Source organism: Amblyomma mixtum, chromosome 1 (assembly GCF_055824585.1).
Source record: "Amblyomma mixtum isolate Tamu chromosome 1, ASM5582458v1, whole genome shotgun sequence".
Lineage (NCBI taxonomy): Eukaryota > Metazoa > Arthropoda > Arachnida > Ixodida > Ixodidae > Amblyomma > Amblyomma mixtum.
This window is the reverse complement of record NC_143012.1, coordinates 192,140,045-192,146,082: the sequence shown is the minus strand read 5'-3', so window position 1 is coordinate 192,146,082 and position 6,038 is coordinate 192,140,045. Positions and strand designations below refer to the sequence as shown.

The following is a 6,038-nucleotide window of genomic DNA, read 5'->3' as shown; positions in this document are numbered from 1 at the left end:
TTTTTGCTGCATTGCGCGCATGCATATCACCAGCTACGCTCCCATATACCTTTCAAGAATGTTATCCGTGCATTCTTTTTTTCTTGCAGTGTGTGATTGACATATAATTTTGGGGGCATGCTTTGCCACTACAATGCTAGTGAAATCGCACTGTCCACACATGCACTTCGCCACTGGTAGAGGCAGAAGCAGAAGGCTTCATTCACTTCCATTGATGTGCATTTTCAAAAGACAAACGCATGTTCCTTATAAAAACAGGACCATTTTATTGCAACATCTGCTAAGCACGTTCAGATGCCTTGCACAACTCCCCCACACATCATGGTGGCAGCCTGCAAGCAAACAAGACCATACCAATGTCATATGTGAGTCTATTTTCAGGAAGTGACAGGAAATGTCAGTGCTCAAAAGTGGGTATTAGCTTGTTCTTTACTGCTCAACCATTGCAGTTACTTTCCATTGACTTAGTGTTTCAGTAACACACAAACACATATGCTTACCTCCCGTCATACAAAAATGTGAGGGCAGTAACGGAAAAGGAAAGAAAATATGTGCATAAACATAGCAAGTGGACTGAAAAGTCCTTACATACATCTAAGTAATTTGCTGCCACTGTAACAATGAGAGCAGATATGTTAGGATAAAAGCCTGCTGAGCACGATAGAAACATATTCTGCTTATGCCATACAGGGTGATATAAAGCTGCTGGAACAATGATACACTGCTTGTTTTGATGTCACCAGCAGTTCACGAAGAAAAAGCTTACCAGCAGAAGGCTGTATCCATTACACACAAGCAGAAAAATGTGAGCTGTGAGGTTGAATATCCCTTGAAAGTGTATATTGATACTGTGCTTCCAAGGAAAGTGAACGCCACAAGCGGGCTAGTAGCAAAAGAAAAGACGCAGCTATAGAACAGAAGAAAGGAGCAGGCATAAGAAGTACAGCATGTCCAACTAAGCTATACTTGGGAAAAAGAAACAACTCAACAGTGACGTTGCAACGGACATATAAAAGCCCCACATTTTTGAAAATATAAAGCGGAAAGAAATGAAAACACACTGTTTCATGTTTCATATAGCAGGGATCTCAACGGTTACATTTGAAAATCAATTACAAGCATATTTAGAGTGCATTCATCCACAAATGTGCTTCAGCGCCTTTTCAGCTAAGGAAAACACCCAACTCAACGAGGGCTGTGTAGCTTTCAAGCATTTGTATGAAACAAGTGATAAGTTTATAGCAAAAATACCCTCTATAATGATTTTACCTCACATATACTCACCTACGAGGCCATAACTGGAGGGCGGAAAGAAAAACTATATTGTTGCAAAAGAGCAAACGACTAGGCGCCTTACGAAATGTCACAGTGCCGTGACACTGGTAATCTTGCACACGCGTTCATGAAAAACCGCACTCGATAACACACACTACGAGGTAGCTCACGCACGCGACACAGGTACAGTTGGGACTTCAATGCACATACTAATAACAAAATTGCGGTCCGAATGGCTCACCTGCGTTTGGCCCTGACATCAGCCATGCGCGTACGAAGCTTTGTGATCGTCGACCTTTTGCGTTGAAGGTATCGCCGCCGATTCCCCATTTGACACTTTTACACACAAAAAAACTGGCAAGATAACGTGATAAAAAACGGCGCTGCACATAAATACAAAAGCACAGTAAAAAAAAACACCAACAAGCAAAACAGCACGATACACCGATGACAGCCTGCGGAGCAGCCGAAGAAGCGACCGAAAGGCAGGACAGGCTTCAGCGTAGTCAGTCGTCCGTACCGGTACAGAGTACCGGGGCGAGAGTTGCGGGCGTCACACACACAGGGGAGGCGCTGCGCACACGTTTCAGTAAACCCCAATAGTTACTGTCTCGTACGTCTTGCTTCAAAATGTTTGACAGCGCCACTGTCGTTGACCGGCGGAACTCCATTGTTGAGTCAAAACGCCCGCGAGATTCAAATGCAGCAGCCCCGTCGACCAACAAACGGGGCGAGTGCGAGCTAACATGGGTCGTTTATCATACCCAAATTTACATCACTGGTAGTTTAAGACCAGGGACTTCAGTTCCTGTCAAAAAAGCCTGGAATATAACAGTGATCTTTCGCGCTGGATGTATTTTGCGGAGGTTACGGCGCACCAAAAAATAGCGCAATTGAATGGCGCAGTAATACCGTTCTGTTTGTCATAGCGAAATTCGGACTTGAGCAGGTCCTTGAATATTTCCTAAATATTTCGCGTGCAAAATTTGTTCCCTATACGACGTTTACTTCCTTCTAAAACTCAGATCAAAAAAGCGCAGTTTCTAGGTTACGACCAACTTTGAACAATGAAAACTAAAAAATTATGACATGTAGCTCAATGAAATTTTCAAGAATTAACAACATGGGTACTATCTACAATCCTGCTAAATATGTTTGTGATTTATGAACTGGACTAGGAGTTATTAATGCGCCATTCTTTTAAATTTCACACTTTTTTATGGCACCAGTTCTAAATAACCACCCAATATAACTCAATAAATTGCCTGTAAGGTCCTCGAGTCACACTTAATCTAAAAGCTGCAGAAGCAGTTTTCTTTTCGGAGCAGTAGTTTTCGTCAACAGCAAATCCAACGCAGGCAAGTCGAGCAAAAATATCGTTTTATGCCCCTCGCTCTTTTGCTCACTGCTATCATACTAACGTGAATAGCTTTTAGCGACACATACCATCGCAAAGAAGATACAATTATCTTTACAATGCGCTCAATATCATTTTTCTAGCGCAAACGGATGAGCCACACCGCTCACACAAACATGACGAAAAACGGCTGCTGACCGCCGCTAGCGTGGTACCGCCGCCTCAAACGGAGCGCGTGACCACGGCGCTTCGAGAACCGCTGCCGGCGACAGACGGCGAAAAGGAGCAGCATTCGCTAGAGTTACTGTATATGTACTATGCTAAGGTAGCAGAGTTGCGCGTCTGTTTTCCCTCGCCGCTCCGAACGCCATTCGCCGAGAGGCGATCACATGATTTTCGTGACGTCGTCTGTTCCACACTCCGCGGAGAAGCTGACCTCCCAGGTGCAGCGCCGAGCGAACCCTTGTCAGCTCGACGCGACATGTGAGCCCGCGCTGTCGGCTACATTCATTTGTTTTCTGTGCACACCTGTGGCGTCAGGTTTGGTGTTCTGAAGCGGCAGTGACGGGCGCAGTCGTCAGCTATGACTGGGTGCAGTGCGCCAAACTGCAGCAACCGCACGGGAAACGGCAAAGCGTTTTACGCAGTGCCATGTGGAAGGTCGGCGGCCGAATTGCGTCGGCGCCTCAAGTGGCTCTTGAGAATGAACCTCTGCTGTTTGCGGCTGTGAAAGGCTTACAGTATTGATAAATAAATAAAAATTTCTAACATGTTCCAAGATCTACCAGTGCCACCACAACCAACATTTGCCTTTTTCGACAGCAAAATCAGAATTGCATTGGTAAAAACATTTTTCATGTGTCGACATTTGTTTACCTTGAACAAATCACTAGTTTTTTTTTCTAACTTACACACATTATCAAATAAGGAACAGGCAACGAAAATCTTGTTTGTCTATATCTTTCACGTAGTGTCCTTTTAAGGATACTAGTTTGAGCCTATACCTGTCCCTCGAAGCAGTATTTGTAGCATATCACTGCATTAAAATTGTACAGAATTTACAGTCTGCATCTGAAACTTTTTGGCCCTTCACTAGGGCAGGCTCTGCTTACTCTACTGCTCCTTCGAGCCTTCTGTAGTGATGGTTCGAGGTGAAATATAAGGGGCAATGAATGTTCAAGAAGCAAATTCCATGCAAAGATTTGCTACATTTCGATGCCAGTCTCACCTGCATAAACATTGAATTTGTTTATGCAGCCGCTGCGGTGGCTTAGCGGTTATAGCTCTCGGCTGCTGACCCGGATGACTCGGGTTCAAACCCGGCCGCGGCGGTCGAATTTCGATGGAGCCGAATTTCTAGAGGCCATGTACTGTTCCCTGTCATAGCCTCAGTCGTTTTTGGCAGTTAAAACCCCCTAAACCATTTGTCTGCCTATGCTATAAAGTATTGCTCTTAGTAAAAATACCCTTAAGAACCATCTGACAAGGATTAAGCGAGAGATGTGAGGATAGGATAGCCAAAAATCGCATGTAAACAAGTTTCGCAAATCTTGATGCCGCGAATAATTTCAGCCAGAAGACAGCAAATCAGCTTATAACTTCGGCTTTAAAACAATCCAGGAGTTGCGAAATGTTTTGACACGGCGACCTAAGCCGAATCTGCGAAGGAGTACAAAAATGCAAAGCGGAACATTAAATTACTTTTTCCGTGCAATAAGGATGAAGCAGGCAGGAAAACCTACCACAGTAATCAACAACTATTGTAATTTAGTAACTGAGGTGAAACGATAGTGCTTTTCGATAAAAAATGAGGAAAGTTAAATAATATGTACGTGTAAGAGTACTTTCAAGGTCCTTTAAAGATCCGGCCTATCACTGCATTTAGCAACGGGGTACGTACATTTTGTGAAATGTGTTGGGCAAGCAATTGAGTGTTAATTTTTTCGTTGTGTCAGACTTGCCTCGTTCAATGCATTGCCGTTGCTTTAGTCTGCTTGCCTATAAAAAGTTGCACAATTATTTTAATGTGGTTCTAAGAGATGCGTTTTCGTATTTTCAGGGCATAACACGAACAGAACACGCGGCAGTGCTAGTTGTGAAAAAAAGTAATTCATCGCTATACTCTTTTTGTTCTCAAGACATGCACGCAGGAAGACAGGATGGTACAGACGCTGTCTCATCTGGAACAGAACTGCTTGTTCTTCTGAAATTACTGGTTCCAGAAAGAAAAAAAAATCGCAGGCCGTTTCCAGTCTTTTTTCGTCAGTTTGTCATGATTACGATTTGCTGTTAACCTTTGGCGATTTTTTTTTCGTGCTCTATGCACACCCTCGGCAAATCACAGATTAGTTTTCAGCGTTACGTTTAGAAACTTGCCATCAAGTCAATCTATTTAAAGGAGAAAAAAAAGTCCAAGCGCCCTACACAGCGAGCTACGCAGCCCCTGTACGTACGAGAAGTGGCTTTCCCGCACAGCTTGGAACATGATGGCGGACCTTCGCGCAACTCTGCTCCCTGCGGGAGCATATACAGGAACTCTAGCATTCGCAAGTTCCGTAGACGCTGCCGCCACCGCGCGGCCGACGAGCGAAGCAGTCGAGTGGTGGTGGCTGCCGGCAGCGCGAGGCAGCTCGCGACTGCGTGTCCATTTTAACCACGCTGTTTGTGCGTCGCTTGGGTTGGAAAGAAAGTCTGGAAGCAAGCGAATGTGCGGTGTGCCACAGTGCACAAATAGAGCTGTTAGTAATCACATTAGTGTGCACTCATTGCCTAGTGACGAACGATTGAAAAAGGAATGGGTTGTAAAACACCGGATCGGAAAGCTGCAGCGTGCATTTCGTCGGCTACAATTTCTTCTGGAGCCGTACATGTAATATACTTCTTTTTGTTAATGTCTTCCGTCCAATGCATATATGTCTGCTAGCGAGATTCGATTTGTGTGCGAGTGGTGCACGTACGGTTTGTCACACACGACGTGCCGGCAAGCGTGCAATATTTATGTGCGGAAACGACCCAGCCGAACTGTGTGTACATGCTACTGACAGCGCATAACTATTTCTGCGTATTCCTTGTAACAAATGGTACAACAGGCAATTCTGGCGGCAGCAGACTTACTAGGGTGTTAATGTCTTCCGTCCAATGCATATATGTCTGCTAGCGAGATTCGATTTGTGTGCGAGTGGTGCACGTACGGTTTGTCACACACGACGTGCCGGCAAGCGTGCAATATTTATGTGCGGAAACGACCCAGCCGAACTGTGTGTACATGCTACTGACAGCGCATAACTATTTCTGCGTATTCCTTGTAACAAATGGTACAACAGGCAATTCTGGCGGCAGCAGACTTACTAGGGTGAAATTTTCCCGGCAGTTGCCTCCTATTAGCTCCTTATTACTTCAGGGCAAT

The 6,038-nt window shown here is 44.8% G+C and overlaps 1 long non-coding RNA gene across 1 annotated transcript; it reads right to left on the bottom strand.

The window, feature by feature from the left end:
- Positions 1–242: 242 nt before the first annotated feature.
- Positions 243–2,016, bottom strand: LOC149370342 (uncharacterized). The gene is made up of 2 exons (XR_016285711.1): positions 1,517–2,016; positions 243–332 (listed from the first exon to the last, which is right to left on the bottom strand). It is a non-coding gene; the product is annotated as an uncharacterized LOC149370342 (long non-coding RNA).
- Positions 2,017–6,038: the final 4,022 nt, after the last annotated feature.